At 35.4% G+C, this 14,285-nt stretch overlaps 1 long non-coding RNA gene across 1 annotated transcript; it reads right to left on the bottom strand.

Annotated features, from left to right (window-relative positions):
* Window positions 1-10,645: 10,645 nt before the first annotated feature.
* LOC133830443 (uncharacterized) lies at window positions 10,646-13,958 on the bottom strand. The gene is made up of 2 exons (XR_009892041.1): window positions 13,704-13,958; window positions 10,646-12,808 (listed from the first exon to the last, which is right to left on the bottom strand). It is a non-coding gene; the product is annotated as an uncharacterized LOC133830443 (long non-coding RNA).
* Between the last annotated feature and the right edge of the window lie 327 nt (window positions 13,959-14,285).

The following is a 14,285-nucleotide window of genomic DNA, read 5'->3' on the forward strand; positions in this document are numbered from 1 at the left end:
GGTCTGAAACTTGGAAAGTTGGGAAAATTGTTTAATATCAAGGGCTTGTTAAAGCTCGAGTTATCGATAAACCTAGCATGAACTAAGTTTAAATTATTAAAAACCCCAGATATAACCGGTTTCAAGGCCTGATTCTTAACAGGTATGATATAAATCAACAGACAAAACTTTGATTTAACCAAGCTCAATAAATTCTATCCCGATCTAAAAATCGATTCCTAAAATCTTGAATGTACAAGTCTATGGATTCATAAACATGAGAGATAGTAAATGAAAGATATATGGATAAAAAATTTAGATGTATATTGAAATAAAGCAAGCAAATTATCCCGAGGATGTGATTGAGATCCATCAGCTCGCCTCGATGATGTGACCTCCTCGCCATCCCCCTCAGCTGCTCCGGAAGCCTCACCAGTCTTTGATGGTTCTTGCAAGAGCCGAGCTTTGAATCTTGCAAGGTACGGATCCCATAGCTCAGCTCCCATGAAAGAGAAGTTCCCATATGGGTTGAAGGCCCAGTAGTGGTACAACATCTCTTCCATGGCCAACAATTAGGCCTCGGCGTCGAGCAGTTTTGGTTTGGCTTCATCAACCTCGGCCTGAAGTTGTGCACTTTGAGCTTGGAGGGCAGACAAGGCAGTCTTTGCATCCCGCTCACTTTCTTGGGACGAGGCGAGAGTAATCTTGGCATCATGCTCACTCTTCTGAGCAGCCGCCAAGGAAGCTTTGGCGGCCTGCTCGCCTTCTTGAGCAGCAGTCAGGGCGGTGTTGGAAGCGTTCAGATTGGCTCGGAGCTCATCATTTCTATCCCTAGCACGGGCTATGATGTGATACTGGGCCAGGACAGATTGCAAAATAACAAAACAAGTCAGAGATATACCCTTGATCACAATAGAAAGAAATTTTTCACCAAGGAAAGACAACTTACAGTGAGGTTCATCCCCATAGTTGATTCCATGACATTCTCCAGGCTGCGCTCCTCGATGGTCCTAGATTCCTCGAGCTGGCCTGATAGGCATGCCCACCATATGGCTCACAGTCTCATAAATGATACCCCGAAAGGCTTCAGGGATCTTCTCCACGTCCTGAGGATCTACTGGTATTCAGACTGTGGGAGTTGGGATGGTAGGAGCTAGGGGCTCAGCTTGTATCACTTGAGCTTGGGGAGGCACGAATCAAGGTGGAGGAGGAGGAGGAGGGGGAATCTTAGCGGCAACAAAAGTCACCAGAACTTGTTCTCGAGCTGAGCTCGTGTCTTTTCCCTTCGCAGGTGATTTTGAGGTGTTTCCTGCAGGGGGGGTCTTCTTCGTAATCCTGGGCCTCTTCACAATGAGGCCTGAACTGGCCTTCCTAGCTTTGAAAGAAGTTCAGTGGTCAGGAGCTCTGGGTTGTTCCATCTCTTAACCTGAAAAGAAAAAAATGAATTAGTTCGCAAATAAAGTTGTCAAAAATATATATAAAGATAGAAAATAAACAAAGAACATACCCTCCGGGCTTAGGGAGGAGTCTATTATCACAACCTCCGACCTTGGAACTAATGGAAGAGAAGGGGATTCTACAACAAATATTTCTTGGATCCTAAGTGGTTCAAGTTTAGGTGCTTCCTCGGGGCTGGATTCCTCTACATACTGTCTAAATCCAGGGGAAAATGCACCTTGGAGTAGAGAAATCCAGGTCCTATAGTTGGTCCCATACTCCTAAAAAATGGCAGATCTAAAGTTTAAAGTGTTATCTACTATGACTGTGCCCTTAGGATAACTGCTTTCATGGCGTACCACTAGGTGGTCTACGCACTGCAACAGGGTTATATTTTTATCGAGGTTATAGTGATGATGGACGAGCTGGTTTGGATTAAAATGAACTAACCTAAGATCGGCAACAACCCTATCTAATTCCCTAAAGGGGTATGGGTTACCTTGGCTGGAGGGGCTGACTACTACCCCTGACACAACTCGTTCTAGATCGGGTTCCCATACAACCTCGGGAGGCCGTGTTTTTCTCACTAGAGGCACCTCGTCCTCTTCATCCCCCTCATCCTCAATGGCTGAAAAGGCCTCTTGAGAGGATGGGAGCTCGGGGATCACCGGAAGGGTGGCCCGGGTCCTCAAGGCCAGTGTTTGGCCTTCGGCGATCAATTTGTAAGCCAGCATCGTGACATCATTCACGTCCTAGCGGTAGTCCTTCTCACTGGGGGGAAGCCCAGACAACTTTTCGTACTGACCCTCGAGAGTCACAGACTTTCCCGTCCTTGCAAATATGGCTGCAAAAGAAAAAAAATTAGTTAAGACATAAACTATATATATATCTTGAATGAAAATTCATGAGCTGAAGTCACAAGGATGGAAGACTTACGAGGTCGGTTGAAGTAGCGATGTTTTCAATTTCAGAATCCATTCGACATAAAGAACAAGTCTTTATAGTTGTTTGGATGACTGGGAAGCTCGATGACGGACATCGAGTTAGGGAATCTTGTGAGGTAGTAGAATTCGTCACCACGTCCTTTCTGGTTGGGGCTTGCCTTGAGGCAAAAGTATTAAAGAATGTCTTCCAAAGTGGGGACCACCCAATCGTGTTTCAAGAACAAATACTTTAGCCCCGTCAAAAGTCTATACGAATTTGGGGGAAGCTAAAATGGAGCCAGCTTCACGTAATTTAAAAAATCTGCGAAGTACTGGTCGAGGGGGAGGAAGGCCCCAGCCATCAGGTGTTCATCACTCCAACCTGCGAAGTCGTCTTGAAGAGTGGAGCAGCTCCGTTCCCCTTTGAATGCATGTCAGACTAAGAGAGTTCCAGTTCCTACCTCTATGTTGTGGCTCCACATAATTTTTTTCACCCTCCTATGAGTCGTGATATTGGAAATGATACGCTCATCCTCGAAGTATGAGTTTGGGTCGACCACGATCTCCCTCTCCACCATAGGACCAAAGTGCAGAATGGGAGATTCTGGGGTGATCTGCTTCCCTTTGTTCTTTTGTTGGGAGGACGAGCTCGAGGCATTCTTATTTGGGGTGTTCTTCTTTTGAGGAGCCATCAGATTGCCTAACAACAGAACGACCTAGTTAGTAGGCGACCTAAGAGGATCTAAAACTGTGACGTGAGAGTACGAAAAGGGAAACAATTTACTTTTGTTATACGAGCTAAGGTTGCCCTCAACCCCATCGCATGATGCCACGCGATATTCTAAGCTATGCGCCTCAGTTTCCTAACAAACCCCTGATATTTAGGGATCTGTGTGTCAGAATGCCCGACCACTACTTTCCTTGGGGAGGCGGTTTAGTGTAAAACCACCCAAGAAATGTAACATGTAAGCTATCTGGTTATAAACCTAAAAACCCCTCATTTCCTTTACCCTCAAATGGGTATTCTTTAAATTAATGCACCAATAGGATTATCAAGATTTACCGAGATTTACCCATAAATTTCCTAGTTTTATGAACGTCTTATTTCTAAAACATTTTTGGATTCGCCCGTCGAAGCTAAGTTAAGACTTATTCTCTAAGAACATTTAGAAGTAGCCTAACAGTAACTATAATTAATGTTGCGGATGAATGTGGTAAAGAATAGAAATTCCATTGAAAAATAAGGAAAAAAAACTCTTCAAAGCAAAGAATGAGTTACTTACAGTGTGTTATTTGGTGGTAAGATGTAGACTCGGCAACGGGAAGCTCCTGGAAGGCTTCTGACTGACTAGGTATGATGAGCGGTCTTTGGGATTTCTGGGAAAGAAGAGAGGCTTAGAAGTGCAGAAAAGGAAATTTTTTAAATGAAAGGTGGTGAAGTTTGAACTCTGGCCATCCTATTTATATGTAAATTGTGTAAATTAATCTGGGCCATCCAATTGGGTTAGTTCAAGATCCAAGGGCCAAGGTTAAATAAACCAAATAGCAGCAAAAAGGTGACAAGAAAGTTATTGCAGTCCTCGAAAACCGAACAGATGCCAATTGCAGTACACCATGTGTCCAGTACTCATGTAGTGGGCAGGCGTGGTTTTGTGTAATGGAAGTCTAAAAGCCCCTACTGTGTAGGTCAGAAAGTGACGATGTCATACACGAGCAGGAGCTTGGGGGGCAAATGTTTGACCTAATTTTAGCCCGAGTTCATTCACTCAGCTCGGGTACAATTGGCAAATAAATATATGGAGAAATAACCAAGGGAATGATATCTGCGTATTATCCACATAGACAACTCCATTTCATGTGGCCACGCGTGGTGTTAGGCGTCTTGGGTTTAACCTGAGCTACAAACACGAAGGTTGTGAAGCGCAAGCTCAGAATATTAAAATAGTTGTTGAAGCACGAGCTTGGAGGGGATATCTAGTTTGTGGTAGTTCTAGTATATTGCATATCCGCGGATCCCCAGAGACTTGGGATCCCTATATACGTATATTTATGACCAAGCTGTCATATTTGATATCCTAGATATTAGGAGTACATTTACCTTGTGATCAGATGATATCCCAATATAAATGGGAATTATTTTTATTAAATATAATAATTATGTAAATGTGTGATTGACTCACGTTGTTACCCAAGCCTTTCCAAGAAATTCCCTTATAAATATTGGGGATATTGGACAGGAAAGGGGACCATTATTCTGTAATACCAAAACTCTGCCAAAATAGAGAGAAAAAATGGCAATAATACTGACTCGTGGACTAGGTGCATTTTAACCACTGAACCATGTAAAAGTTCTAGGTTCTTGAGTGAAATCATTTATTTTTCATTACATTTTATTAAGCACTAACCTACCTTATTATTTCTTAATACACTGTTGGTGAAAAACCACGTCAACACTATCATTTAACACCTTGAACTAAACTAAAAGGAAACCATCAGTTCACTTCTTCATCAGAAACTATAGATGTTCATATCAATGATTAACACTCCCACTCAATTATACTACCGAGTTCCCAAGATGTAAGTATATGCTAGTCTGTAGGGTAAGCTGGTAACGAACAAGTCAAAGAACTCAAATAATACAATCAGTTAGAATGCTAACCACTAAGAATTAAGATTGAATTGACCTGTGGTCGACTATGATATGACTAGAATAGATAATAACGATATGTTTACTTATCATATCAACTGTCAATATCGGTCCTGTCCGATGTAACAAACACATTCGATCTTATCTACTTTGCTAATGTTCTGGAAAGATCACAACACTACAAAGTGTAAGTAGATTATATCGTAGATTGGCAAGTCATTGTAAATCTTGTGCACTGACTAATCTTAGGACTAACTTATTTTGAACATATAATCATATTTATATTCCACTGTGATTACGTCACTATAAATACGATTAGCTATATGCTTGGGATTTAATAGAATTTTATAATAAACAAATAATTATGAAAATAAAACATGTGAGCAAATTGATTGACCAAGTCAAAAAATGATTTCTATTCTTTTATTGATAATAAATGAGAATACAAAGAAATTGGGTTTTAATTAGGAAATAAAACCCTAACAAACCCCCACTTACACTAATTGAAACCAATGCCTTAATTATACTAATCCCATTTCCTTGATATGTTTATCAAATGTAGCTTCTGGTAATGTCTACGTAAATGGATCTGCAAGATTGTCTTTAGATGCTTCATAACCATCACATCTCCCCTGCGTGGTTTGATGTTTTGGACATAGTCATTTTCTAGAAAAGTAGCATTCGTAGAAGTAAACACATTCTTTTCTGAATGACTATAGAAAAGTCCATCCCGAGTACCTTTAGGATAGCCAACAAACAGGCAAACTTCAGTTCGCAGTTCAAGCTTTCCTTCCTTTTTCCTTAGGACGTGGGCAGGACAATCCACATTCTATAATGGCGTAAACTAGGTTCACGTTCATTCCAACGTTCTAAAGGTGTTTTGGGGATTGATTTAGATGGAACGACATTGGGAATGTCGTTCACGGTTTCAATTGCATGTCCCCAGAACGAAGTTGGTAGAGTTGAGTAACTAAGCATGCATCTAACAATTTCCAATAAAGTTCGGTTCTCGCATTCCGCTACACCATTTTGTTGCAGAGTACCCGGGGCTGTAAGTTGTGATAAAATCCCATGATCAGTTAAATGATCTTGGAACTTCATATCCACATATTCTCCACCCCTATCAGATCACAAGATCTTTAACATTTTACCTAATTGGTTATGAGCCATCGCTAGGAATTCCTGAAACATTGAAAATGTTTCTGATTTCCTATGCATTAGGTAAAGGCATGAGTATCTAGAGTAATCATCAATGAAAGTGTCGAAATACTCAAAACCACCCCTGGCTTGTACATTCAAAGGTCCAGAAACATCTGAATGCACAAGTCCAAGTGGTTCTTTGGCCCTATCACCCTTTGCAGAGAATGGATGCTTGGTCAGTTTTCCTTCTAGTAAAGATTCACCGACAGGTAATTTACTTAAGGTGAGTTCCCTCAAAGGCTCGTCCTTCATAAGTCTTTGAATCCTATCATAGCAAATGTGACCCAGTCTCAAGTGCCATTAATACGTCATATTATCATTATCGGTCTTTCAATGTTTATTGGTCCTAGGTTTTGCTACTTCGAATAAATCATTGTTAAGAGCGAGGGGTTCATTAGGCACAGAATATAAAGCCTGTTTTCCAAACATGCAATACACAATTGTGATCCATTGAAATAAATAGATATATTAGAACTTGTTAAAGTCATAACAAATTGTTCTAATTGCAACATGAAAACTGAAATTAAATTTCTACTAAAATCTGGGATAAAAAATATATCTTTTAAAATTAAGTATTTATTTCCAAACTTCAAACGAGCTCTTCCTCTAGCTTGGACCGAAACGAATGCTCCGTTCCCAACTCTAAGCTTTAGGCTGCCTTCGTTCACTTCCTCCCACGATTCAAGAAGCTGTAAAGAGTTGCAAACATGGTTGGTAGATCCAGAATCAACTATCCAAACAGAGTTATCTTTCTCTAAAACACATGTTTCCAAGATAAATGAACTATAATCATTACCTTTGTTTGTCGCTGCAAGAAAATTGGGGCAGTCCTGTTTCCAATGACCAATCTCTTTGCAGTGAAAGCACATATTTTTACCTTTCTTGTTTTTCTTATTTATCCCCTTAGGAATCTGTGCACTTTGTTGTGCACTCGTCTTTACAGCCTTTGCAGGCTTGGGGTTTTTGTTTTGTCCACCTTTCCTCTTGTTTCCAGCTTTCGAAGAAGGAGCTTGGTTAGCATCAGCCTTAGCTGGATCTGCAGCAACATCAGTCATCTTATTTTCTCCACCCTTACTAGGTCCACCCATGATAGGCTCAAAAATCTGAAGCTCGTTCATGAGCTGTGTCAGAGCATAGTAGAGTTGATCACGGACGTGCAGACATGGTGCCATATGAGCATTCACAGTGTCATGACGTATGTGCGGAGACGGTGCTATCCAAGCATTTACAGTGCCATCACACGCATTGTTGGTGCCATCATGAATGTGCAGACACAGTGCTCGTTCTGGGGATTCCTCAATCATGGCGAACTTGGTGTTGTCACCAATCAACACAATGTTGATGTTCTGCTTCCATTTAAGTAAGTTTTCTCCAGTGAGTTTCTCCATCGAAAGTTGAGAAATGATGGGAGTTGACACAGACACTACTTAAATTAAAACTACAAATTATCAATAAAATAGAAATCAATCACATTTGCTCAATAAAACTTCTATTCACACAAAATTTTAAGAAATATCACAACATATATCAAAATATGTAAGATATGAGAAAAATACCAAAATAATCATATCTTTATTTCTTTAGGTTGTTGACTAATATCCTTGTCCTGGTTGGCGAGAGTAAAAAATACGACTAGTTAAATAAAGTTGTAAACTTATTTAATAATTGACACCATTAATAACAACCTTCTATTCGATCAAAATAAGAAAACAAAATCTCTTATTTTTTGAGATAGACCCACGATTTTGATAATCACAAATTTAGTCCTAGTAGTCACCGTAGGGGTGAGTCTAGTAGAATTTGACCTATAATTATCTATCTTTCGAAATCTAACCTTGTCAAAATAGCTAATGAACACCTTCCATAGGGGGACGAATCAAAGCGTCTCGAGGCCTCATTAAGCTGTTGACATTGTTAAACCAATGGTGGAGATCGAATATAATTCTTAAAATACGATCATTGTAAAATTATAAATAGTATTTTTATTATTTTTCGAATATTAATGACTGGTTCTCCAAAAAAATTTAAGATTAGAATTTTTAAAACCAAAGTGCTATAATTTCCTATTAATTCTAAAGTGTCACATTGAAACAAATTCAATTAATTTAGAATTAATTTGTTGCTAATTAATATTTAGGTTTAACTAATATAATGTACCTATACAATTAAGTACAACTCAGGTAAATGAGCCTTAACAATTAGGTTTGTATGGAGGAGGGTTGGGTCCAGTATGTCGTTCTCACTACAAAGGCCCCCAATCTTCCATACAAGGTCCAAAATATAGGAATTTAAACATTCGTTTTATTAATTGATTAGGCCCACTATAGTCATGCAAAGCAAATGGGCCTTCACAAGTGGAATCACCCACAAGAGAGGAATTTAAACTTTACATTTTCTAATGGGCCCAAATAAAACCTATCATTTTACGAATATTTTATTTGGGGAAAACCATATAACTAACAAACATATGGGCCATTATATGCATCTAAGCCCAATTGCAAAAATACCACATATAGTGCAAACAGACATGTTATAATTGGATGGGCCTAATCATGTTACTATATGAGCAATTCTATGAATTTATGCAAAAATACCACAATTTATTTCATTTGCAAAAATACCACAATTAATTATCTAGAATTTATCAAAAAATACGAATTAATTAATTTTTTACAAAAATAAGTCAATTTAAATGAAATTTATCAACAATTAACAAAAGTTAATTTAAATTTCATTTATCAATAGTCAACTTGGTTTAGGATAACTTAAAAAATATTAATTTAATTTAAATAGGATTTATCAACAATTAACCAAAGTTAATTTAAATCCTATTTTTAAAAAAATATTTTATTAATTGGTTAAAAAAATGATATTTTTGAAAATTTAAACAATTTAAAATTTTAAAATCAATATCTAAAGTGTATTTCAAAAATATATTATGTTGTTACAACTATAAACTCATATTTTAACCATTTAAAAAAATATATATATTAATAGTTATAACAACCCTTAAATATCTTAAAATAGTCAGTACAAGAAAATAGGGTCTTTACCTACAAATTATAAGTGTATGTAAAACTAGCCTAATGGTGGGTAATATGGTTTACCTACCAATATTTAATTGGTAGAGATTGGTAGGTAAAGGTTAGTGGGGAAAGAGTCTTTACCTACACTTATTAATGTTGGTAGGTAAAAGAATCAGTGGACCCCACTAAGTTATAAATCAATTGATGAGTCATTAGATGATGTGTTTGATGACATGTCATCTTACGTGGCTGCTAACATGGTTTCCATAGTAGCATACACGTGGCATACGTCAATACCGCCACTTGGCATCTTGTGGTTGCTCCACGTGTCAAACAATAATTTGTCCACGTACTACAAAAAATTCGAATGATTGTGTTACTTATCCCATTTTTATCGATTATGTGGCACTAAATGATTGGTCCACGTGGAATGATGTGGTATACCTATTTTTACCTACACTTATTTATTCGTAAGTAAAGATTTTTAAATAGGTAGTTTTAATTATATATTTAAATTAAATTAATATAAATAATAAATGAAAGTAATTAATTTTAAATATATTTAACATTGTTTCTCAAATAAATTATTTAACATTAATAATAAAATAAACAAACATATATTATAAAATATTCATTGCTTAACGATGAGTGTTAAACTAATAACATTTCATAAAAATATATCAGCAAGTCATTACAAACTCAATAATGTCATTTTGTTGATATTCTTCTTATTCTTCACTTTGGGATTATTGCATGAGAGGCTCCTTTTCTCTAACTGAACTTGTGAATCTAGATGATGGCTTTGGAAGGTTGACACCAACGATGGCTAGAGGTGGGGTTCAGGTTGGCGACAATGGGAAGATTATATAATTAATTTTAACACAATAATTATCCCCAATTTAATCATCACAAGGATTTCAGAAAACATGACTTATTATTATGGGCATTTATGACACTTGATATACCAAAATATATTAAAAAACAAAATATATGAGCACATCAAGTCCCATAATCACCAACATACAATAAGTATAATCATTCTTCAATATCACAGGCAAAAAAAAAATTAAAGTAACATAATGATCCAAATCAGAAATATATATATATATATAAGTCAACATTCAAAACTACATTTATTAGGCAATAGGGATCAAAAACTAGAATTCATGTGATAAAACAAATGAGTTCATATGCAGGATATATGAACTATTTACAAGCATCCAAAATTAGAAATCATGCTTAACAATCCACACCTATAAATCAAGTATTCAGAAACAATGATAGACTAAATGAGTGTGACAACCACTTTGAACATTTTTGCAGATAAACAAGCAAGATTCAAAAATCTCAGTTTCAAACCAGAAAGCAGAGCATGCTAAAAAAAATCTCATTGAACTTTGTTGTAGGATGAACTTTGTTTTTTGGAGAGATAATACAAACCAGAAAGCAAAGCATGCTAAAAAAAATCAAATTGCAACTGAAGAGCAAAAGTTGTAATGTCACTAATCTCAACTTAAAATTAAACATTATAGCAACCATATAATCTATAAACATTATCAGAAACCAAATATCTAAATATGAAAACAAATATTAGAAACAAATTACCCAACCAGCCAAACATCTAAAACTGAGTACATGAACAAAGAATCAGATTCACTAATGCAGTAAACTTATCAAATTAATCTACATCCTAAATCTGAATATCAATATCGAGAACAAAGTACATAAAAAAACTCCATATCTGAATATAGCAACAAAGTATCAGTTTATTGATGATATCACAAGAAACAAGCAACAAGACATCAAGAACTTCAATGAGATTATACATTATAATATCTAGGTTTCAAAAATCAAACAAAACTTTTACATCTTCATAATGAAAGAATAATGCACAAAGAAAGCAACACAAAATTGAGTAAAAATAACTTGAGCAATTACAGAGCAAAAATAGCACAAAAAATAGAGAATTGAATCATCAATCATTCATATTATAAACTAAATTAAGACACCATATAAAAAATAACTAGAACACTTACAGAGCAAAAATAGCACAAAAATGAGTGCATTGAATCATCAATATTTTAGATTATAAAAACAATTAAGACACCATATAAAAAATAAATACAAACAATATTCTATGCAATCTATCAATATAAAAAAATATATAAACAATACACTATGCAATTCGAAAACCTAAAATCCAAAACACATGGAAATACACAAACATGGAAAAATATGCCTCAGATTAATGAAACATCACTAATCCTTCAGACTTTTGGGGATTTAGTCATTGTGATCATACAAAATACCTCAATCCGAAAATCTCAAATCCACCAGCCAGTCCGAAAAATTCATAGCCTCCAAGCAATCCAAAACCCTCAATGCGTCCAAGCAATCCAAAATCCTCAATCCAAACAAAGCAATCCAAAACAGATATTACTAACTACACATATTCTAAACAATAAACAGAGAAAAAATTACTTACAGAGAACAAAGGGCCTCAAGATCAAAGACGGCTTACTGAGAGAACAAGGATCAACATAGCCAACAATATACTAGAAAATTAAGGCAGATAAAAGTAGCTCAAATGTACCTTATAAAACCAATATCAAAAGTAGGGTACCTAAAGCCTCAAAGCAATATAAATCCAAATACAACAAATATGGCAGAACAAAAAACTCCTAAATCTAATATAAATATCAGAAAAATATTCAAAGTATTCAATCTGATAACCACAAATCCAGAGTACATGGAAATACACAAACATTGAAAGAAAATATGCCTCAAAATAATGAACATCATTAATCCTTCATAATATTGGGGATTTAGTCATTGTGATCATACAAAAATACCTCAAAATAATCAATCTGGAAACCTCAATTCCACCAGCCAGTCCGAAATATCCAAAGCCTCCAAACAATCTAAAAGCCATTTGGCTCGTGAAAAACAAAAGTGCAACTATCTAACAGAAGCTTGAGCTTGTTGGGAGTATGAAACATCATGCAGTGCTTGAGTAACAAAAATATGCATATTATTAACTCTAGAAAACTATATATTCCCAATAAAACTATTAAAATTCATACACAATAGAGTTAGAACAATTCTATATTTCTAAGGCTCTTGAAACTACACAAGAAATTGCAAGGAAAACTAGACTAAACCACACTTAAATCTCCCAAAATTAAATTCAAAATACAAACTAACAAACAAATATATTCCCAATAAAACTATTAAAATTCATACACAATAGAGTTAGAACAATTCTATATTTCTAAGGCTCTTGAAACTACACAAGAAATTGCAAGGAAAACCATACTAAACCACACTTAAATCTCCCAAAATTAAACTCAAAATACAAACTAACAAACAAATAGCTATACTCATATCAGAATAACTACCTCAAACAAGACATCTCATCACTAATCCTTCAGATTTGGAGATTTTCATTAGGGAAAATCGTTGGAATACCTCAACAAGCAAATTTGTAAAGCCGCTCAATTCATCACCAACTGTTGCAGCCTACAATCTGTCACCAGCCATTTCAATTTGCCAACAACTGCTCAAATCCACCACTTAACACTCCAATCGAAGAATACCTAAAACATATGCAATATGAAAAATTCAAACATATTGTTCTCACAAATTCAACAAATATTTATAGTTGAACACATTATTTATTCCAAAAACAAAAATTAGAACATATTATAGATATTTTTCAAACATAACTAATGAAAAAATGAAAAAAAAAATAATAGTGAGAGGGACAGAGCAATATCACAAATTACACACAATAGAGAGACACCCCAATGATATTATTACACCTGAAAAATAATAAACATATTAAGAACATTGATGAAATAATAAATTAGTCAGAAATAATAAACCAGTGAGTGACCCGACCCACGCAAATACAAATATATATATATATATATTGAAAGCATTCCATCATTCATAAAAAAATGAGAAACAATGCATGTGGAATATAATTTATATATATATTACAATTCACAAAAAGAATAGTTCACTTTGAGAATACTTCACTCTTGACAAGTAAATCTATATATAAAACCATTTAAAATAAACTGTATATACGCTTTTCTCTTGCTCTCCCTTTCTAAGTGTTTAACCATCAAACAGGGAAATATCTATATGGTGTTCCATCATTTATAAAAATAAAATGCAAGGCATATGAATATAAATAGCCATAAAAAAAAATTGAAACTAAAGTTCAAATCAAAACCCCCCATATATGGTTTCAATATCCATTTTTTGAAGCGTCTCATAGGATCAATAAACAATTTTCAGCTGAGATTCATATTCATAATACACCAAGAAATCAATGTAACACTCAAGAAAAAAAACATACATAAGTGAATCCTTAGTATTTGTTTAAAGAGGGAAAAACAGAACCCATTAACAATGATATAAATATATATTATAAGATATTACAGCTTCAGAACTTGGTTACAGAAGGTTCACTATGAATCAAACCTAAGAGAGATGCTGAGATAGTGAGTCCAGTTCACCGTGAGAGAGGGGTCGAGTTCAACGTGAGAGAGACGGATCTCCGTCCTCCCAAAGCTTCGACTCAGCAACAACGATTTTGATGAAAGAGGACTTTGAAGGGAAGTAGCAGCAATGTCCTTATCTACGGTGGCTATTGTCATCGGAGGAAGTCATCGGAGGAAACTAGGTGCTCAGATGGGAAAGATGAGAAAATGAGAGAAAGTAAGAGTGTAGGCGGCTAATAAAGTGTGAAGAAGAAAGAAAAAAATGTTAGATTAAGTTAATTTAGGGTATCTGTAAAAAAAAAAAAATTTAGGGTAGAAAATAGTTTTTAATTTATATTTGAAGTAATAGATTTTGTTTTTGTTTAATCTCATAACACATCATCGAAATTGTACACATGTCACTTCAAAAGTATAAGACATGGCATATATAGTCCAAATATGATAATATTTCTTTGCTACGTAGGCAGACATGTCACTATTATTTAATTATAAAGTATATAATTGGGAGGGAAAATTTCGCTCCAAAAATTAATTGTGTTCCCTCCAATATTTTTGTAAGTAA

The sequence above is a fragment of the Humulus lupulus genome, chromosome 4, assembly GCF_963169125.1.
Source record: "Humulus lupulus chromosome 4, drHumLupu1.1, whole genome shotgun sequence".
In the NCBI taxonomy this organism is placed as follows: Eukaryota; Viridiplantae; Streptophyta; class Magnoliopsida; order Rosales; family Cannabaceae; genus Humulus; species Humulus lupulus.